This window comes from Empidonax traillii, unplaced genomic scaffold, assembly GCF_003031625.1.
Source record: "Empidonax traillii isolate 1590-97213 ecotype Southwest subspecies unplaced genomic scaffold, ASM303162v1 scaffold932:size235031, whole genome shotgun sequence".
NCBI classification, from domain to species: domain Eukaryota; kingdom Metazoa; phylum Chordata; class Aves; order Passeriformes; family Tyrannidae; genus Empidonax; species Empidonax traillii.
Window position 1 is genome coordinate 63,714 of NW_020956125.1, and position 23,824 is coordinate 87,537.

The window sequence follows — 23,824 nt, forward strand, 5'->3', positions numbered from 1 at the left end:
CTATATTTTTATTGCATTTTAACATATGTATTTTATTATTATGAGTGTATGCAATTGTAAGGTAAACTATGCATTACAATATGTTAATTACAGTATTTTAACATGTGCAATGAAATAGTACCCAGATTCGCATATTATTTGAAATATAATAATCACAGGCAACAAACCTACAAATAAGAGTGGGATTATGTCTTCCCAAGACCTTATTTTTCACTCATTAAGCCAATGAGAGTTTTGCCTTATCCTTACATAGGAAGACATGACAAAGGTCGTGGGCTCTAAACAGGAAAAGGGTAGATTTAGATTACTAGGAAAAAAAATATTTACTGTGAGGGGGATAAGACACTGGAACAGGCTGTCCAGAGAATTTGTGGCTACCCCATCTCTGGAAGTGTTCAAGGCCAGGTTTGATGGGGCTCTGAGCAGCCTGGTCTAGTTGAAGGTGTCCCTGCTCATGGAATTGGGTTTGGAACTAGGTGGTCTTTAGCATCCCTTCCAACCCAAAACCTCTCTGTTGTTCTATGATTCTACGTGGCTTTTTACACACATTATGAAATCCATAAAATCCTCTATTCTGAATAGAGAGATAATATTATAGTTATCTGCCTTTTTCCCCTTAGTACACCCTATTGGTATTAGTCCATACAGTTCTCCTTAATTTATTTATTTCAGTTCCTTTCTAATATAAGGAGGTTTTTTGTGGGTTTGATTCTTGGTTAGTCTTTTGTTAGAGGCCAAACTAAATTTTGAAAAAGAAGTGGAAACATTTAAATTCATTGTATCTGACATATTCAGCTTTTCTAATGCACTGATTTTTTTTCCATGCTAAGCTCTAAAATCTAAGCCAGGAGACATAAGACTTCTTATGAAAAAAAAAAGAAATATAATCAAAACAGAGAAAGCCTTTTACATGAGCAGCAAGCTCAAATCTTAATTACCTGTAGACATCCAGAGATGGTTTCAGACATTCCCAAAGGTGAAGAGGGGTTGTTCATGTCACCTTCCTGTAATTATATGAAGACGGGAGTGGAAAGCATTGACACATGGCAAATGAAACCGATCTTGAAGAGGGCACTGTTATAAAGAATCAGTGAAGTATGCATCACTAGGCTTTGACCTTCATGCAGCAGGAGGCAATGAAACAAAATTCTTTGATTTAAGAGAGTGCTTCAAAAAAAAAAAAAAAAAAAGAATTGGATAGTTTATGAATCACAGAGGGCCAGGGTTGCAGCTGGCACTGCATGGGTGAACAAAAAGTTGAGAGAAGGTAGTAAGGAGACTTCTGTCTCCCTGCCTTACTTCTCAGTCCTTGGACTTTGTCGATGTGAAGGCTCGAGTGGAGATAAAGGAGTGGAAACCCCAAGGAGAGCAGAAAGTGGTGCTAGTCCTTTCATTTTCATAGCTGACAGAGCAAGGTCAGTGGGGAGACAGCAGAGTGGATGGGAAAGAGGAGCATATCACCTTTACTTTCAATGCTTCAATGGAGTATTTTCAGTCCCCACTGACTCCCTAAATTCCTACCCATCTTAACCCAAACCTCTCCAATAATGTCTTTAATTCTATATTTCAAACTGGGCTGCAGCCTTCTGAGTGTCTGTGAACTACAAAAGATAGCTAAAAATCTTCTTTTAGTAGGCTTAAATTTTCAGGGTAGGGTTTAGATAATTTGAAGACTGATGAATCAGGCAAGATGGACAGCTAAAATCCTGCCCTAGTATTCAGCAGTTCAAAATTTGTGAACTACCTTTTGCTTTTATTCCCTAGCACCTATTCAGTTCTCTGTGTGTCTCCAGAGCACAGTGTTCAGCTGTATTTCAGATTCTCTTGCAGACCTCTTCAGGCAGACATCCTACAGAGTACCAGTCTCTCCTTCCAAGATTCCCACTACTTGTGAGCAGTAACAAAGCAAGGATGGACTGGAAGTTTCTGGCTATAAGTCAGAAACAGAGATTTTCAAGACTGTGCTGTTCTCATTGTTTTAAATGTATATTTGTAAAGACCTGCAGACATGCAGCAGAGTGGCAATGGACTGAGGTCTGAGAAGAGAGTGAGCATTGAGTTGGGCTGAAAACAGTCCAGCAAGGGAATAACAGCAAACATCAGCAGCAGAAATTGTATTGAATCTTCTTCTTATTAGCAGTCTGGTCTTTAAGCCTGACTATACACTTGTTTACAAGGCATGACAGTGTTCTTAAAATCTTTATTAAACCCACGCTTCGTATAGAAAGAAAGAAGTCTTCACTATTCCCGATACAAACAAGGAGTGAATAACAATCAATGCTTATTAACTCACCCTATGGAGGATGAGTTAACCCACCAAAATGTCATCACAGCAGTGGAAATGCCACACCAAGCCTCACTGTGCTTCTCATCAGTTACTGGTTTCTGTACACTGTAAATTTACAGCTAGAAAGGAACACACTGGGGTGAAATCTTTAGTAGGATAATGTGTCATCAGGTCACACTTAGATTTAGATTAGCCAAGGATGGGCATCTGACCAGCAGTATTGTATTTCAGACAGCATCCAAAAGCTGTGGTTTTGTTTCCTCACTTGGACATTCTAGATAGTTTGTGTTATACACCCACAAGATGACAAACCTCATTATTTTGGTTGGCATTACAAGCCATTTTAATGACCTTACTTTTGTCCTGCCTTTCAGTGTTAAAAACAGTGTTTGACTCTGCAACTTCACCTACAAATGTTTCACCAATTGACACATTATTAAATTCTCTACCTGTAAAGGACAGGTCAGGCCCTTAATACCAATCCTTGGTTATGTTTGCCTCAGTTATACCTATTTTTTACTTTACACTTGACATGGATATCCTGCTACCAAATGTTCTTCTTTCCCCATCAGTCCTTAACTGACAATACTAACAACAGTAAACAACCCAGTACATTCCAAATGCTGCAGTCAGAGAGGAACATATAAATATTTCATCATGCACAGGCTCTGAGAAAAATGTGAACAAATTAAGGCTCTCATGTCGCGCTTGTGAGACCAGTATTTTATCTTCTCTCTATTAAAAAAGTAATAATCAGAGAAATGCTGTAAACTAACATGAGGTCTCCTGAGCAACATGCAGCATGTCATTAGTCTGGCTATTTATATCCCACACACAGCCCCAGAAGTCATGGTATAAGGAAAGGGTATGCAATAATTAGTGCTGGAAGAGTACTGAGTTCAACGTGCAAATGAAACAAGTACTAATCACCCAGATGGTGTCATCTCTTCGGAGGTTCACTCTGACTGAGGATTATTAATCTTTCAGGGTTTTTTAATTTTTTTTGTTCTTTTTAATGCAGCTCACAGAAAAATAAATGCTGAGGGTTAAGAGGCAATACAGTATCATTTATTACTGCTGTTAATTAGTTGTTGTGATGCCCATGCCTGGAGATATCTGAGAACAGAGAGCAGGTCCCTATTGTGCTGGAATTTGTACAAATAGAGAGATGGTCCCATCATGAAGAGGACCATAAGCAAAGTGGTTTAGCCAGAGAGTAAGAGTTATCTGAAGTCCTTGCCACATGATTTTGTGAAATACTTTTCATTTCCACCATCATTTTAACCCTCTCTCCTCCTGCCACCACTTTTCACCCTTCTAACTTTTCATTCTCCTCTGGTTTCCTTCTCCAGAGTTCTGCTCCCACCCTGTGACCTTGGATTTCTGCAGGAATCCTGATTATGTTCCCTTCTCTCCTCTTTTAGAAGCTCTTTTGAAAACAGCACTTTTCCAACCAATTCCTTCCTGCTTCACAGAATCCACAAGCTCATTAGCAATTTATAGCACTGTATAAGTATATGATCAGAGTCATCTGTGAGGCTAAAATCTGCTTCTAGAAGCCAATATTCTGCTTTTGCTGAAGTCAGAGAAGTAACATAGTTTTAATGAGGGCAGATTCTGATGTATGTTCTTTTCTATATTTCCAGACACTTTAAAGCCAGACTTACCAGCTCCTACAGTGATATACTACCACCAGCAAAATATAGGGTAGAGTTTCCTTTGCCTTACATTCTGTGCTATTTTGAGGTTTATTTGTCCCTAACTAAAACTGTAGGTGGTATTAATGTTGTTATTGTGATTACTATATTGTTAATACTATTATTAACCATATTCTCCCTGTATTCCAGGAGGTGTTTGCAATAGCCCTGATTTCTTCCATGAGGGTTACCTGATGCCATGTAAGACCCAAATCTCAACACATCAGTCAGAACTGACACTTCTAAGGCAGGCAACTTCTTTGTTGCTAATGGTGTTGCTGTCCTTGTTTATCCATTTAGAAGAAGATTTTAAAAAATGTGGGCCTGATTTCAGTCATTTATGACCACATTATCCACATAACGCTCTACTGCCATCAAGATACACACTTACACTGATGCAAACAAGTGTATAATTAGATGTAGAAAATTCCCAGTTTGGTCGAGGAGACCAGAACTTAACTTTCTTCCATACAAAAGGATTCCTCATGTTCAACAGGGGGATTCAATGCCCCTTCCCATTAAGATGGAATGCGAGAGAAAGGAGGGAAAAGAGGGGAACTGTTGACTGGGCATCTCCTTTTACTGGCTGATTTTATCACATCACTGGGCTCCTCAGCCCTCAGCAGCTCTCCTTGTCAATACTTTTTACTTCAAAACAAGAATTCTTTATTTCAGGACATAGATAATCAAAGATCATCAGTTGCTGTGGCACTAAAATGGGGAGAGGCTATAAAAGTCACATCAGAGAAAAGCAAGAAGTGCAGCTTCTCAATATCTAAGTCTCAGCAGGCTCTCAGCCAAATTACCACACAGAATTAAGCACCTGAGCATCCTGTACAGTGACTAGGGAGAGATGAAAAACTGGTTCCCCAAAGCTGTCCTCCAAGCTGAGGTAGGAGTGGAAAATTCTGAGCAGAGGACTCTGAAATCTCTCTCTGCCCTGGACCTTAAGTGCTTTTAAGCTTCAGTCATCCTTAGGCTTCATCAGGCAATTATCTCCCATTGGGGACACAACTGGAGGTGGGGTGAGGAGCTCTGGAGCCACAGCCTTGAGACTGCAGCTGTTTATGTGCCAGGATATTTCTCGGGAAAGAGAAGAGGAGTTATTTTTAAAACTTAAGTCTTCTAGGGGAGTATGAGACCTCACATTCAATGCCGCTCTTAGTTTAGATGCTTTTCTCCTGTGGGGGAATTATTGCACAGGGTCTTCAGTGTACATCTCTCCCCACTAACCAGGCACTAGTCAGGCACTCTACATAACTCTAAAACACCACTTTCCTCTGGGTAGGATGTACATCATTAGCTACGGGTCTGGGGAATGAAGAACTGGCCAAAACAGTTTCCTGTTGCGGGTGCTCCTGATTAGCAGTGCAATGAACTGTTCATCTTGTCAGCAGGCACAGGAGTGCAAAAGGCTGGTGAGTTTATTGCTGTTCACACAAAAAGATCAGTCTTCTGTGCCAAGCCTGGCTGTATCTATCCTTGCCTTTGGTCATGTGAGGGTGTCTACACAACCTCTGCTCACCATTGAGGCTGTGGGAGCTGAAGATTGCTAGGAGGTGAGAGTTGAAAAGGATGACTTTTCATGGGAATGTGCTGCTTTTACCTCCAATTGCATGAAGAAAAGTCTTTCCTAGATCTCCAGATTTTTTTTTTTTTTTCCTGCAAAAGAAAGACTGAGGAATTCATTGAGGGACAGCCTGCAGTATGGTGCATCTGAAATGCCTGTCTCTGGTCCAGACAGAGTGGAACAGGGCCTACCTACATGAGTCTGGATTCAAATGCTGGGCTACAAAGAACTTTTTTCCTTCCTTTGTGAAAAACATAACAGTGTTTCATCACAACATCAAATGATGTCAGTACAACAACTTGGAGAAATCAGGTTTTACCTCAATCTTGACAAAACCTCAAAAAACAAGTGCTTTAGAGTGCAAGGGGAAATGCAGTAACTATATCTTTATAATAGTTTATCTTCATCAAGAGCAGGGGTCAATGGAGTGAGTGAGCAGACTTTTAGTGATGGCAGCAGAGAATAAGATATGTTTATTCCTCACATTTGTTGTAATGCAGTCCTCTTCCATTGCAGTTCTTGCTACTAACCTATGACTAGTTTATTCAAGTCCACAAATACCAGCTGTCTGTCTCTCTCACTCAAAGCTGGAATGCTCAACTTGCAGGATCACAGAATCATAGAATCACAGAATCTTAAGGGTTGGAAGGAACTTTAAAGATCATCTAGTCCCAGTCATTCCTGCCACAGGCAGGGACACCTCCCAGTAGACCAGGTTGCTCAAGGCCTTTTGAACCTGCCTTTGAACATTGCCAAAGCTGGGGCATTCACAACATCCCTGGGCAACCTGTTCCAGTGTGTCTCACCACCCTCACAGTTAGGAATTTCTTCCTAATATCTCACCTAATTTCCCTTTCTTTCAGTTTGTACCCATTACTCCCTGTCCTATCACTACAGGCCTTGATGAAGAGTCCCTCTCCAGCTTTCCTGTAGGCCCCCTTCAGAAGGTTGTTCTGAGGTCTCCACGAAACCTTCTCTTTTCCAGGCTGAGCAGCCCCTACTTCCTCAGCCTGTCTCCATGAGGGAGGTGCTTCAGTCTTCTTATCAACTTTGTGGCCTCCTCTGGACTTGGTTCAACAGTTCCACGTCCTTTCTGTGTTGGGGGCTCCAGAAATGTGCACAGTACTCCAGGTGGAGCAGAGAGGAAGGGGAAAACCCACTCCCTCAACCTGCTGGCCACACTCCTTTTGATGCAGCCCAGGATCTGGTTTGCTTTCATAAGAAACATCCTAAGAACCACAAGGCTGGCTTTCCTCACCTTGGCATCTCAGATCCACTACTTGGAAAATGATGTGTTGATTTTGTTCATCAGTGGGGGGTTCTGGAATCAGGAAACAAAAAGCCATTTTTTTTTCCTCTTGCAACATAACCAGAGCAAAACATACCTAAAATTCACACCATAATGGTTTTCAAGAGAGTCACTCTCAGGTCCATCTATCCTGTCATTCCTGGAGGAGTCAGCAAGATGGGAGAGCTGTGCTATGTTTGGCTATTACCTCATTTATTTTCTTTCAACCATGTGCTGCCTTCAATCTCTTGGTGTTTCATATGTCAGGAGCAGGAAGTAAGTGGGGCGTGGGATTTCCTTCCAGCATTATTTGGGCAATGACAGGATGCAGCACAGATGGGATAAGCTTGTTTATCCCGAATTCGCTGGAGTTATTGATAAAGGACAGCTTCATCCCTCTCTGAACAACACCCTCTGTCCTGGCATCTTGAACAGGTGCCATGAGCTTCACGCCAAGATTAGCCATAACCTAAATGCAAACAATTTTCTGGAACACAACCATTATGAAAGAAAAGTCCTGCATTTGTGGTTTTTTCTCCCCCCATTTTTAAATGTTATTTATTCTTTAAACTATTTTTTGTTTCCCATATACAAATTAGATAACAGTGCTGCATCTTGCTTAGTAGGAGATTCTGTCTTAACCATTCTACACATCTTTAATATTGGGGTTTTCTTAGAGATGTCCACACCCAAGAAATGTGAGATTCACCATGGAACCATTCACCATGGAAGTGATGACCCCAGTCCTCCCAACCGTAAACCTCTTCTCAGTTCCTAGAAAAAGTCAGTCCAGTTAAATCTCATCACCCACCCTTTGAGCTATATTCTGTTACAACTGTCCACCCCATCTCTGCCTTTATACAAAACTTTATGAGAGATCATTTTATTTGTGCATGTAGATTACAAAAAATATATCATGTTTTGGTAGCTTCAGATTGAACAGATTCTTAATAGCAGACTCACATCTTGAAAATGCCTCCTCAGTCCTCAATAGCAGAAAGAAATTCAGGTTTAACAGAGTCATGGAATAATTTAGGTTGGAAAAACCTCTAAGATCATCAAGTCCAACTGTTAACCCAGCACTAAAAATTCACCATCATGTCCCCAAGTACCACATCTACCTGTCTTTTAAATACATCCAGAGATGGTGACTCCACTGCTTCCCTGGACAGACTGTTCCAGTGATTGACAAAATTTTCAATGATGAAATTTTTTCCTAATATCCAGTATAAACCTTTTTTGGTACAACTTAAGGTCCTTTCCTCTCATCCTATCACTTGTTACTGTGGAGAAGAGACTGACATTTAGGAGGAGATACAGGAGAACACACAGAGAACAAACCAGAAAACATTTTCATTCTAATCTACAAAATCTTATTATTCCTTTATCTCATACGCTGCATTAATTCTCATCCCTACATCACAAAAATTGTGTACTAGAGCTAGAAAAAGTGAAAAAAAAAGGGAGGAAAATTACTAAAGACATGGAACATATATATGGACAGATATTAAACAGAAAAATCATTTGTCTGGAAAACAGAAGATGAGGAGGATGGATACACAATGAAGTGAAGGGTGTAAGTCCTGAAAATCCTGGAGAAAAGAAACAGGCAGTGGCCATGTGTTTTTTCTTACAATGTAAGAATAAGAGGGAGTAGTGACATAAGTCCTACAAGGAGAGACTGATGGAACTGGGATTGTTTATCCTGGAGAGACGGCAGTTCAGGGGAGACCTCATCACTCTCTATGACTACCTGAAAGGGGGTTGTAGCCAGAGAGGTGTCAGCCTCTTCTTCCAGGCAGCTAACAACAGAGCAAGATGAAATGGCCTTAAGCTGCACCACAGGAGGTTCAGTTTGGACATTAAGAAGATTTCCTCACTCAGAGGGAGTTAAATATTAGAATGGACTGCCCAGGGAGGTGGTGGAGTCACCATCCCTGGAAGTGTTCAAGAAACAACTGGACGTGACACTCAGTGCTTTGGTTTATTGACAAGCAGGTGATCAGTCAAAGCTTGAACCAGATGATCTTGGAGGTCTTTTCCAACCTTAATGATTCTACAATTCTATGATAAGGGAAATAATGAGGGAGGAATTCAGCAAACATAAAAAGGCTTTATATTTTCATATAGAGCACAAAGACATAGTGGAACTCATTGAAACATAATCCCAGAAATGTCAAAATGTGATTTGACAGATTCTTGGAAACAAAGTCCATCAAAACCAATTAAAAATAAATATACAGATGCAGAGTTCAGACAGAGAAGTACAAAAATGCTGGTTCCTGGTATTTAGGAAGCTGTACCAGGAGAAATGTTAACCTTGCCTTTTATCGTCTTCATTCCTTCAGCAGTTTCAGGAACAGGTTACTGTTCTAACAGGTAACAGTCTCATTAAGAGAGAAACTGTCTTTGGTTCACAGTGAACTGTAATCACATCAGTATCACTACACTAATAGTGACATTGAAATATAATATTTGGTATTACTTGCTTTCACAGAGAAAATGTTGAAGTAGAAATTCAAGAGAGGATCTTTTCCACCCACATCTTTCCATGATAGCTACTTAAGTTACTGTATCTTGATTAAGAAATAAGTGCACAGCCTTGAGTTGTTGAGGAAACACAGAGAGAGTTAAAGGATAAAGCTTTTTTTCCTAGAAATACAAGTCCAAATGCTCTCAGTCTTTGCAGGACTTCTGTTGTGTAGATAGCTGTACCCCTGCTGAGTTGTGTCAAGGCTTTGCTATGCAGCAGTCCTTGCTTTGCTCTCCCTTCTTCATCTATCACTGTGTTCAGTTTGTTAATTAGGCAAAGGCATTGACAGAGAGGGCTTTTCAAAGCTCTGTGCAAACTACCCTCACCACATGGGTAATACATAACAAGAATAGGAAAGGCTGCATTTTCACCCCAGTCCTTATCCTGGGAGCAATATATTGTTTGTTATACAGACCTAGGAGTGGACTTGGAGGGTGGTTTCCCATAGTATCTGCAAAACATGATGGGCACATGTGTTTGCTCACAGTGGTGAAATCTAAGGTAATAAGGGTGGTCAAGGAGTCCCATAATAATTCTATATCTCACCAGCACAAATAGAGGTGCTGACTGACTCACACAACTAAACTGATCTTAGCTCTTCACCCTCATTTCTCTTGCCAGTGTGGAAGAAGTTTCAAAAACAAGAGTTGTACCAGGACAGTAAGAACAACCTGCTTTCCTCATTGGGAAACAGGTGGAGAAGAGGCACAGGAAAAGGAATAGAAGCCTAGAAGTCCTGGTCAGACATGCTACTTATTAGATCATGAGACATGATCCATTAAGCAGAATATTCTTCAGTGTGCTTTAACCTGTGGCCATGGGGCCTCTCAGAGCCAACATGCTAAAGACAAGTATTTAACCTTTGTTGTGCCTTGCTGACCTGGCTTCTGCCTCAGCAGAAGGCACAGAGATCAACTGGCCTGCACAGTGTGGCACCAAACAAACCATTAGCAGAGCTGGTGAAGGAATGAATTCCTGCGTGCATGCATGCTTCCTTCCTCCTGTGCAGATCCATAATGTGCCAAAGTCAAGAATATACCAAAGTCAATTGAAATATTTCACCGTGTTCTGGAGATTTCCACTTTAGTAATCAACATAAGACGAAGAAGCAGTTGTGGTGGTAATAAAGGAAACAAAAAGTGATTTTTGCTTCCCCATCCTCTTGCTGAACAGATTTTTACTACTCCTTGATTCTTTCTGTTCCAACTGCTGGCATCTCTGTAGAACTTCTTCTTTGAATCATTTTTGGTTATAAACACAGGAAGCTGAAGCACCTCAGAGAAATTAACATGGTATAACAAAAATGGGGGTTAGCAAAAGCAATGGTCTTATCAAATTTTCACTTCTGCCCATGAAGGATCATGAGATGTGAAAACTCAGTGGAATCCCATATATAGAATAATTCAAGAAAGGGGACATATGGAGGTCATGTAGTTCAATTTAAACAAAAATCAATTACGTACGATTTTTTTTCAAGATATTTGAGCCTTAAAAGGGAAATCAAAACAAGGTGCCTACATATCTTTGGGTCTGCTCAGAGTGTTTTACATTGGAGGTCAGATGGTGAGGTTGTCTGCAACAGCAGACTTGAGAGAATGACTCAGAAGAGTTCTCCCAGGTGTACTCTCTGTGACCCACAAGAAGGAAACAAGTTACAACTAGTCTTGAAATCCTGAAAAACTCAGGGAAGAAATCTGCTGTCTACATGATTATTGTCACCCAGGTCACTTCTATTGTCTTAATTTCTTTTTTTCTCCCACTACAGAATGATAAAATAGGCACCTTAATTGCATGGTGTCAATTCCATCCTGTGAAACACCTGAACCTGACAGGTTTGCTTCATGATTCACCAGGACTCTTCTCTTGCAAACATAGGAGCTGGCATCTACTCTTGTGCCTGAAAACTACAACATGGAGCTGAGGGATACCTTAAACTGGGAAGGCTGAGAAAAATCCCAAGTCTAACAAACTGACTGGTTGTCTTTAATGGCAACTACTTGGATAACTTAATGGCTTTAAGCTGGAAGAGGGTAGATTTAGATTGGATGTTAGGAAGAAATTCTTTACTGTGAGGCTGGTGAGGCCCTGGCACAGGTTGCCCAGAGAAGCTGTGGATGCCCCATTTCTGGAAGGGTTCAAGGCCAGGTTGGATGGAGCTTTGAGCAACCTGGCCTGGTGGAAGGTGTCCCTGCCAGTGGAGTGGGTTGGAACTACTTGATCTTTTAAGGTCCCTTCCAACCCAAGCCATTATGGTTCTACGATTCTATCTCCTACTGAGAAAAATATCTTCCTCCCCAAAAACACTGTATATGCTTTATGGTTTTTTAATTCTCCTCCAGGGAAATTCTCCTCACTTTTGTGAGAAGTTTGGGGCTCTGGGGTCCAATTCAAGGGAGAGTGTTGTATTTGGATTAAAAGACTAAAAATGAAAAAGAGAGATCAATGTCAGCAAGCTGATTTTTTACTGAACAGCTGCCTCCAAATCACTCAATGCATGTTGAATTTGAGGATGTTGAATCCCCTTTTGGATCGTAGGCTTAGCCTCTGCTTCAGGGACAGCTAAGCAAGATAGAGCACGTATTTAGTTCAGAAATGGAAGACAAAGCATGGTCTCGCAATGGAAGCAAGGTCAAATTTCAATCACTAATACAGGAAATAAAGGCAGTCCTACAACATGAGGGCACTGAAGGATAGAATTAATATTTATACATTGTAATTTTAAATATGGTCCTAAAGTAATGTACTTCTTCCATCTGCATTTGGAGGCACTTGAAGTTTGTAAATGTGACTATTTTCAGTCCCAAATATCTCACAAGCCTTAAAGTTCTATCTCTGAGCAAATGAAGGAACACTTCTTTTTTGCTGTGTAGTTTGTTGAGCATTTCAACATCTGATTAACAAGCTTTACTGGGACTTGGAAATTAGGCATTCTTCCTCTAATTTTTCTCCTCTGGGAGTTTACTGTGAAAAAAAGTTCTCAGAGCATAACCAACATATCAGATGAAGTGATATTAGAAAAATAAATAAAGTACAGCATAAGAAAATTCCACACTGTTGTAAAATCTCCTAATGGTCACATATCTGGCTGGCCCTTGCAAGATTTGGCTTCTGCTTTTTCATCAGGAGGAGAGGCCTCAAAGCTGTAACCTCCTGGCAAATGCCCTGTCTCCCAGGAACAGGACACGCTGGGTGAAAAGGAGTGAAATTCTGCCACTGTACAGCAAAAAGTAATTTTTTTTTTTTTTTAGCTAAGAAAACAGCATTAATGGGAATAGGAGTGTGCAACCCAATCATAGAATAGAATCACAATATGGCTTGAATTGAAAGGGACTCAAAGACCACCTAGTTCCAATCCCTCCTACCATGAGGCAGGGAGACCTTCCACTAGACCTGGTTGCTCAGAGCCCCATCCAACCTGGCCTTGAACACTTCCAGGGACGCAGTTAGTTAGGGAAGGGAGAGAACTGGCATTTCTCCCTGCCCCCTTCTTCTGAAAAGGGTAGAAAGTTGCAAAATTTAATCTACTCTACAGCAGTAAAGAAAACTGACCAAGACCTGCTGTCTGGTAACAAAACCACGGTGTAAATCTGTGGAGCAAGACTTCTCACACAAAAACAGGATAGTCTCATCTGTGATGTCTACTGAGGGCATCACTGGCTTAAACTATTCCCCTTGTCACATCCAGGCATCATTCAAAGGAGTTTTAGATGTATTTGTCAAAACTATTCTAGAGAAAATAGTAACACTTAAACCTTATGGCTAAATGCATGGTTGTACTTGAGAGCATTCCTTGGCCCAGTACAATTTACCCTTCTTTGCCAAAGACTCTGACATTCAGAGCATCTTGTTGTCCTAGCAACAGAGACCAAAATTTATAAAGTTCGAGAATCTCCATCAATATTTTTAGGTCACAACAAGGGGGAAATAATCTTTCTGGAACATTTGTGTATTAGAGCTTCTTTTATTGGAGGCAGAATATGGGTATGGAGGCATTAAATCCTACCCTCAGTTTTAGGAGTGGCTAGAGAAAAAGCAACGTGTGTCAAAAAAAAAAAAGTTTCCTCCATAAAGTTTATTATTTTATTTAGCTCTGTAGCTTTTTCAGCATTAAATCTCATTTGGCAGGGAGAAGTGCCTTCTCACAGATGTACATTTTATAATAGGCATTTCAAGGATGCAAGGACTAAAGGAAAACATTTCTGTCTTAAGTGCACTCATCTCTCAAATGACCAGTCAGCATACGTAGACAGAATATTCAGTTACTGTAATTTAGTACACTAGAACACAGAGTACTGAGAAGCAGAAGTCAATAAGAATATTTAATAAACAAGAGCAGAACAGGAAGGCTACACTAAATTATTGCCAGCTTGTTATCCTTACGGGTCCTATTCTATCCAATTTACTCTCCTTAAAAACTAATTTTCCTTTATTTCAGTTAGGTACTCAACCTTCTCCACCATTCACAACAATTGCCTCTTCAGGAAATAGACAGGGGAAATATAGAAAAACATAGTCAGGTTGAGGAGGAATAATGTAACCGAAGGAATGACTGCAATTGCAGAAGAGGAGACAGAGCCACTCATCCTCAGACCAGGGGCTGCTGCTGGAGGCTTTCTGGGGCTCACAGCATTCTGCATTTTGCACAGTTCACTGATGTGTTCATAGAAAAGTGACCTACCTCCCTTCCTTTCCTTTTTTCTGTTTTGGTGTAATTGGCTTCCCTTTAAGCAAGTTGCTACTGTGTTAATTGCTTTAAGTTGGGAAGGACCAGAAAAGTCAATTTCAAAAACAAACAAACAAACAAAAAATTTCCACTCCAAAATACAGAATAATATTTTGGGTCCATCCTGTGAGCTCAGTGCCACAATGTCAACCTTATTCGGTTCTTTGACTTCCATGTTTTCTCAGGGAGTCAATGTTCCGAACAGATGAGGACAAGGGAACTTAGTAGTAATTGCAGTGGAGATTTCTGATCTCAGTAACAGCATGGGAGGTCATGAAACAGACCTTAGGACCCATCTGTTAAGTCTAGGTTTGGGTTAGAAAAGCAGACAGAAATACTGTGAATTCAACAACTCTTCATCTCTTAAATGCCTGACTTGCTTCCCCTGTGGAATTGCTCACCTCTGCCTTCGGGAGGCTGCTCAGACATCTGTGCTGCAAAAAAAATGGCCCTGCAAGGTTGATACACCAGACAGAAACATCAGAGCAACATTCCTTACTCACCTAAAAACCCAGATAGTAAGGTCATTTTTGTTGTTGCTCTGGAGTGTTCAGTAGGTTTAAACACTGACAGGTACTTACCCTCCACAGCACATTATATATATTCAGAAAAAAAAAAAAATGTTTTATGCAAAAAGAAGCCAGCCCCAGGATTAAAACTAGCTGCTTAAATATGTATAGGTCTAACCCAGCCAGGCATTTGAACCCACATTAAGGAACTGCATGGATAAATATGAATTTTTACTGACAACTCTCACTAAATTATTTTGAATTGCTGTGAAGCCAGAGGCTGAACAACCTCTGTTGTTCAGGTATGATGTTCAGAAATGTAAAGGTACTTTCTTAAAGATTCATATAGCCTGGGCTCCCCCTCAAAGCTGACTCCTGGTCACCTCAGAGAGAAAGAGGAATTTGTCTATGAAACAGAAATACTGTACTGGAGTCCTGTGCATCGGGTAGACAGCAGTGAATCCTAATTGAGCTGCCCCAAGGAGCATTCTAAGGACTGCCACGCCACTCACATAGCACTGAGGGGGTCCCAAGCAGAGTGTGAATGTGTCCACACAACTGTGCTGTTACCTCAGTGGAAACAAGGACCTGGATTTCTCAGTGCCTCCTATTCAGAAGTTCAGCGTCGAGGTTTTCTGCCGGGTGAATAAGTTTTGTGTATTCAAGTAAATACATGAAATGGGGCATTTTGGAGTTTGCAGTCTTGCCCTCTCACTATTTATTTGCCTCCTGGAGTAGGGAAAAAACCTCTGGAAACCATGGTAAAAAAAGCAAAGACAGCTCTCTCCATTCTACATTAGCTGACATTACCTGAAACCTCATTACCTGCCAGTGAAGAACCAGCAATAAGGGCACTTTTCAAAGTGAGCTTGAGCATATTATATACTCTGGATTATATGTCAGAAGAGTGTTCTGCATCATGAGACTTCATGGGGCATAGAGGTAGAGGATTTAATTATTCAGAAGTAGCTTTAAAAAGATCTAGCTCCTTCTGCCTTCGGCATATCAAGAAGGAGGTCCAGGGGCCCAGGAAGAGAAGGCAGGAACCTCCTAAAGAAACAGATCCTAGGGCAAACCTGAGTTTTTAGATGTGCAGCCACTGCTCAAGGAGAAATGTGAAACCCTCTGCTATGTAGGCAAAGCCTATCCATTTGCTTTTGTGTGTAGGGACAGATGAGAACTGAGATGAAAAATGTGTGTGATAACAAAACCTCTACTTTCCCCTGACTCACTTCAGCTCCCCATGCTGAGCTGCCTTTGCACAGTAAATGTGTTTTCTTATTGGTTTTCTTCACCCACACTCTCCCTTCTATGTCTCTTTCTTTGCCTTTTTTTTTTTTCTTATGAAATGCAGCATTTCCCATTACTTTTCCCTGAGTTCTCACAGAGGTTTTTGTAACCTGTTACCCTGACCGACCTGAACTGGAAAGTGAGCTGTGCAATACTTCATGACACTGACATGGCAAAGTGAGGAAACCCAGCTCACACCAAATTGCACATTCACCCCAAGAGCAAACTTGTCACAGTTTATTTTTCTTTTTCTTTCTCCAACCTCTGCCTTTTCATTAACTCTGGTCAAAAACCCACCCATGCACAAGCCAGCCCAAGTGCACATCTAGCACTGAGGTGCACCTTCTTACATCCGAGAGGATTTTGATCTGCAGTTTTGTTGTAAGGGCAATACTCATCTACTGCGGTTCAAGGCTTTGTTTGACACCAGTGAAGTCAGCTTCAGAAGAAAAAAAAGGTCAGCCTTACGGATCTGAAATTTATCCTTCTACTCTGATGATCAGCAGCACTGACAATTTTCTCAATGGTTGGTCGTGGAAATCTGCACTCTAATTCTCACATCATATGAGTAGACAACAGTTTTTAAATAAATCTAGACATAATAGCGTGAGACAGTTATTGGTTAAAGAGCATCTGCTCTCAATACATAACCCTTATTACAGCTAATAGGACATACACATGCACACATGATTATGAGGAAGATACATCATGCCAGGACCAACAGGTTTCATCTGCTGTTGTCAGGGTTGAAGCTTTTCAAATTTAGCCATAACAGGAGAGAGCTCTCCGTGAAGGAAAAGGCAACTCAGCTCTTTGTGTCCCAGCATTTTATTGTTGAAGGATGAGCAGAGATGCTTGGGCTGTGCCCAGTGCGATCAGGGATATTCGTTGGGCCAAACAGATCAATAAATGTTGTGTTATCAGTCATTCTATAAGGGGAGCAAACAGCATCTATGCTTATCTTTGAAACGAAAAAGGATCTGTATCTCACAGGGACCTTCTCTCCCACGGCTCATCACCCCTTCTGTCTTAGCAGGGGCAAATCCAAGCCACTTCATACAAAAAAAAAGAAGGAAAGAAGCTACTTACAGACTACTCTTTAGGAAGCACTAGAGCTCTATTCTCTGACAGCAGGATAAATGGAAAAAAATCCTTGGGTTTACAGCAGATTAGCATTTGCTATGTGTGTTAAAGTCATCGAATAAGCACAAGAGAGATTGCTTTATACACTTTTAAAGGTCTGCTGTGTTTCCACTTGCTGGATGTAATTGGCTGCACCTCCAGTCTGAGACGCCTGCCACCACCTCACCTCTGCAGCAGAGTCACTAAGCCTACACTTGACAGACATAATGGTGGGTATGACAGGTTTCATTTTACATAAATATTACATTGAGAAGGAGGACAATCTTGCACAGGTTTGAAACCTCCATTGGCATATACTTTACAGGCAGCAAAGCTGCATGTCTCTGCTTGTTGAGGTTCAAACCTTTCGATTTTATTTTTTTCCTTTCTGATTAGATTTCTCAGAATTTGGACTTTGTTCTAGAAGAAAATTTATTTTTTGCTTGAGGAGTATTCTGCTGTCATATTCCAGACAACAATGAAACACCTTGAGTAGCTTGTGGAAAGGCAAGTTAAATAGTGCTCTGCCTCTGAGAAGAATGACTAACTTTGCTTTGAAAGGCTGACCTAAATTGAAGAATGCAAAAAAGGAGAGAAATACAGATCAGTGAATACTCAGTAACTCGAGCAGTTGTTTGTACTGTGATAAAATTGTCAAAATAATGACTTTGATGGTATCTATCTTCTTTTTCTCATATCATACTTTTTCACATTTAAGAGTCAGAGAAAGACTGTAATTCTGTAGCTTTATTTGCTAACACCTCTTGAACTTTGTCTTAAACTGTAGTGCAGGGAAACTAAATTCATTTAAAAGTCTATCATCAGAGAATGAGGATTAAAGCACATTTAATCAATTCTGATATAATCAGACTAGATTTTAGCCCCCTTTCCTCATCCCACAAGGCTTTAGTAAAAACTTTCTCCAAGTCAGCACAAGGCACAACGCACTGGGGCTTTAACAAACAAAAAACTTCATCTCTCAACTTCTCAGTGTCTGCACTGAAAGAGTTTAGTGATGGAAGAGCTCTGATGCTGAGCACCCAAATTTGCTTGGGTAGTTTCCAAGACAGTACGGGTTGAACTAAAGAGAGATAGAGATGCACACACACACATCCACAAATGAGTTGGACTTACAGAGCTGCTTTGCAAACAATGATTTAACAATTGGAAGTTAAGTGTATTACCACAGTAGAAATATAAATGGTCTCCTATCATAACAGACAATCTGACAGGTTTATATTGGTTAGAAGCCGATGTTAGCTCTGCAGAAATACGTATAGATGCAAACAAATGCCAGCCGACTGTGCATTGCTATATATTGATACAGACATATTTGCAAATTCATACATTTTATGAAGTCAGACACAGGATTATTATTGCTTGCTTGCAACAGAAAATAATAAATGTCAGTCCATGTGAGTACATAAAGCATAAACAAATGTGCTCTTTGGAGGGTTATATTCTGACTTCCTTATTATATTCCTCCATTTTAGCAATAATTAACTGAGGAAAAACCTTTATGTTGCATCCAGTCTCTGGCTTTCTCCAGTTCTTATCCGGGTAAAGCCATCTTGCAAAGTTATGAGCACTGTTTGCAAAAGCATTAAGGGAATAAGTGACTTCAATGACTTTCTCAGAAGGGGTTTGGCCTCTCAGCCTTAATGGTATTAAAACTCTCACATAACCTCCAAGTTGCCGGTCATTCTGAGCTACATGGGCTCCAGACTCCCTGTGTGATACTTCATTCCATCAGTCCAAACCCTCCCTGCCCCTTTCACATGCAGAATTTTGACATCTAGGTAATATTTACAATGTCCTTTGAGGATTGACCATGAATGATTGCCACGAAAACATGGCAAGCCTTTCTCATCGTTCCAAAAAGAAAGCAGTTTCATAGCTCCCTCCCCCGCCCCCAGTTTTACACTAAAAGTTTCTAATTTTATTCTTTTCCCACTGAGAAACTATTTAATAATCCAAATGAGAACATTTTAATTTATAAGAGACTTCCTTCTCTCCCTTAGGACAAAGACTTTCACTTTTAAGCATTTAGCAGATCAAAAGTGTTTCACTTCCGTATGTGATGTGCCATCCCATAAGGAATACTGTAGTTTTTAAAATGTGAGATAACCCAGTCCCCTCCCTGTTATACTTTTCCTCCACAGTGTGAAAACTGTGGGGTTTTACTCCCATTGGGGAAAGATTTTTCTCTGAACAGGACAAATGGAAATTCTAGACGTCCAAGAACCCTTTCAGATTCAGTCAAGCCACACTGACTTGTAAGGTGTTTTCTATGGTACAGGGATTGGATCCAGACATCATTTTAAACTCATCTATTTCGTCCAGAGAAGCAATGAACCTTGGTTTCTTTAGATATGCCCAAAATCACTCAACTCCAGGCTCAACAACCCCCATTCTCTCAACCTGTCTTCAAAGGAGAGTTGTTCCACCCCTCTGATCATCTTCATGGCCTCCTCTGGACTTGATCCAACAGATTTCTTGTGTTGGGACCCAGAGCTGGACACAGAACAAGGCAAGAGCCAATGAAGAGGAAAAGCTGAGGACAGCCAAGTGTGGCCCTTTTCAGAGCCTTTCTCATAGTGGGGATAAGGATTTCCCCACTCCAACTTACTGTTCCATTTTCTTGTGCATATTCCACAACGCTTATGAGAAGTCCCTCAGAGCAACAACTAGAATTTGAGCTTTGATAGCAAGTGCAAGTGCAAGTGCAACCATGACACTTCAGACACACTTGTCTCCTGAGGGTGTGATCGAGTCCTTGATGGATCACATTCCCCCAGCCCCTGATACAGGTCACACAGCAGTGCAGGGCAGTGGTAGGGAAGTATCTAACAAACACCTCAATAATTCAGCAAAGGATGGGTGGCCACCACAGCCAAGGCACCACAACCCACCACTATTGGTCATCTGAGCTGTGGTAATTCCAGAATGGAAAATCTTTCCCTGCTCTCTGCTGATCTGTTGACTGCTTTGATAAACCTGAAGCTTTGTGTTTAATGGCAGGTAACTCTCCGGGAGAGTGAGCAAAGGCATATGAGCTCTTTCGAAAGAGAATGCTAGAGGCAGTCTTTAATTGCTGCCCTGTTATTGCACGACTTCAGAAACAGTTATTCCATGCTCTGCTTTCCTCTCTTACACACTTTCTAAATTAAAGTAAATCCAGTGAATCCAATCAGGTTAGTTTATGCAATTTAGAGAAGATCTTTTGGTCTATTTTTATTGCTCTTCTTTTATTTTGTTTCCTCTTAATTTTTAATTAGAGTGTAAAAAATGAAACCTGTTTTTTTATTAAATTCTTATTTATGAAAATTGCTTCAAACCATGCACAGAGAAGCACTGCGTGATTGTTCATTTTACTGTGGTTATAAATATTGTATTAAATTACATATGATACAGAGAATAGTCAGAAATTTTTAAAAGCAGTTTTGAAAAAATCAGGGTAGGCAACTGAGATGGTAGAGAAGCATATGTATGGGTATGCATGTATGTGCATATATATAAAAAAAAGCAACAAGGAGAAGCACAGATATTAAAAATTAAACATTTCAGGAAGAAAGTCTAAAACTTCTATAATGCTCAAATTTTATTTTCCTATACCATATATATCATATAACCTATATTAAGAAAAATCAAAGCATGACAGAGCTAAAGAATCAATAAATAAAACACATTGCACATATTCCAAATCAGAAGTTTATGAAAAAAAATTATAGTGCAGTTTATCTTTAGGTTTAGAGAGACAGTCAACCATGTGGAAACCTTGACATCTTTCCTAAGAACAATAGAGTAGGTGGAGACGTACGAACCAATGCACTGGCTGTTCCATGCACAAGGCTGGAAGATATTTAACAATCAGCTCTCTTGCAGGCCTGTCAGATCTCTGAGGATTTTTGCAGTTAGCTTCCCATTTATGATTTTGCCCGTGCATAGCTTGCCTGCACTGAAAACTATATAACAATCAGGGAAAGGGGGGGAGGCAAACCCCAAGATATGTATATTAAAAAGGAACCACACTCATGATGCCTCTGTTGGTATGCCTTTTGATTTTCCATGATGAAAACACATGCAAGAGGCCCCTCTTTACACTCAGCACTGCTTACCAAAGCTGAAAGTGAGTCATTCAAACAACTTGCAATAATAAATTCTAAATGGGTCAGTTTCTTTGTGACTCATTGATTTATATTAATTTATAATTTTGCTGCCTCCCATGTCAGAAAAAAACCCAAATCTTTCTCTTTCCAGTATTTAGATGTCATACCTATACTGTGCTGCCAAGAGGTACTCATCACAATGGGAAAAAGGGTTAAGAAATAATGACAAAATACATATAAAACCTTACAGAGGATTAAACTGAATCCATCCTTTAAAGAAAACTGGAGGGTGGTGCTGTTTCTGGATGCCACTTAGGAACACAGTTTGATCTGATAAAACCCACCATAGCTAAAAATACACAAAAAGATAGAAAATCACATGCAAAACAGGCATTCAGGCAGCTCCAGTTTGTTGCCCAGGTTAGTGACAGACTTTATGCATGACCTTAATAACATAAAAACATCACAGGTAACTAATCAGCACTGAGAAAAACTTACACATCAATTTTCCCTGTGCAGGAAGAGCAGCTTGCCTGAGCTAGAGTTCTTCTGGTATAAAATTTAGATATATAAGGAAAGCCAAAACACCTCAGGGTTGCGGTTGATCACCTGGAGCCCTCGATAGCAATGCCAATCAAGTTTTTTTTCTGGTAGTCTTCCCTTTATTTCTGTTCCCTTCTCTGTAAAATACAATGAGTGTTTCCTATCTCCTGAGAGCTGGTGATTCCTGTGAGGTGATTAGATACTACAGAATAGAGATCATTCAAAAAAAGGGCTAGATCAGCTCACTTGCAGCTTGAGGGTGGCTTTCAGGTTCAGCACTTTCCATTGATGGCCACTCCACCTCACAGTCCTTCACAGGTCCCTCATTACACCTCAGTAATGCTGGTAAAGGAATAATTTTTCCCTGGGCATGCCTAGAGATATCCATATATTTAATCTGTCTTTGCTACATTATCTCTGCATCCTAGTGTGTCTCAGCACAGAATATACCTGTACTTGAATGTCTGTAAATCCTTAAATCCCAGTAAATTCCTCAACTGCAAATTCACAGAAAAGCTACTTACAAATCTTGGACTTAGTTCTTCTTTCACTTGCAGTGGTTTCTCTACCCATTAAACTTACTTCTCCTTTACTACTGTGAGATAAAATGTGATTTTATTTTCCAAATCAGCTTCTCTAGGTGAGATTCCTACATAGAAGTGGGGTTTTTTCCTTAAAAATTTGTATTCCCTGGAGTCACATGAAGCAGCAGGTGAGATACCAGTTCAAAACAAGAGGGGCAGTTATAGCAGTTGATGACCAAAGTAGCTGGCATGCTTTTACCTGCCACAAGCTAACAGAGAAGAGAAAATTCCAGTGGCTTGTTTACCAGTGACATCATGGAGATGTCACAGGGATGTCACTGCTTCACAAACCACTCCTTAAGCCCTGGGTGATTGACACTGTCTTTGTCCCCAGGGCTGCAGTGGCAGCTCCACTACAACATCCTGAGTAAGATGAGTCCTGTTCTCCTCAATGTCCTTTCCTCAGAAGGAGCACTCAAGGTAAAAAAATTACCTTTTTGGAGTCCTGCCCAGGAGATTTTGCTATGCCCTGGTCATGAGGCAAACTCCCACAGACCTGTAGAACCTCCTTGGGCAGTTTGCATGTCTTGTCATGGAAAGTTCTGTTGTCTTCATGAGAACCAGCCAGGATTAAATCATCTACAGCGTGGTGAGCATTAGGTAGGAAGATGTGACAGTTATATCCCCATATGTCAATTGCTGAAGTGTAAGTTTCATAACAAGAACAATTTCAATAAACTGTGGGAAAAAAAGAAAATGTCAATTCCATCCAGATTAGATATATGTAACTCTAGATGTTTCTCAACTATATGAAGGTGTACAGATAATAAGCAGTTTATATGCCATGAAAAACATGAAACGAGTTGGCCAACTTTGAAAACTCAAGACTTTTTATAGCAAGTGAAGCATGAAGTATCTTCTGCACCTGTATATACATATATATATATACATGCATATATATGAAGCCTACATATATATATATGAAGCTTGAAAAAAAAATCTGCTGATTTTTTTTCTTTACAGCTCCGAAAAAACATCAGTTATTGCAGAATGTCACTGGTGAAAATACGAGCATATGTATGAAATTGATTTAATGCCAGCTAAAGGAACATTAATCTATCTGCAAATTTTCACTGCAGGGACATGGTGCAGTAAATTTCTGCAAGTCTAACACTGGAGTTGATATCACATGATATATGACACTTTCATTTGGAAAAGAAAAGAAAACTTTTCTTCAAAACCTTAATTGACTCATATATTTCTGGCTACAAATTGTACTGGATTATAAAGGCAATAAGTATAGCAAGCAAACCCATATTTTTCAAACACTCTGAAAGATATACAATTAAACTACCCAGCTCACTGTATTCTGTTCATTCCCTTTGTAATAACTGGGAGTTAACATTCTTAATTCACATTGATTTCCTTCATGGATTTTTTTTGGTTACTAACATACAAGCAGAACAAAAAGAAAAAGCCTGTACTTCCAAGAAGTCCTTCAAAGTGAAGTCGAGAATCAGACTGCCTCATGGGATGCTCTGTAGTGATTCCAGGTAAGGGAAGGTCGTGGGACTGCACTATCACCCCTTAGCAAGAGCACAGTCTGGAGTGGTTTTCTTTTGCTATGTA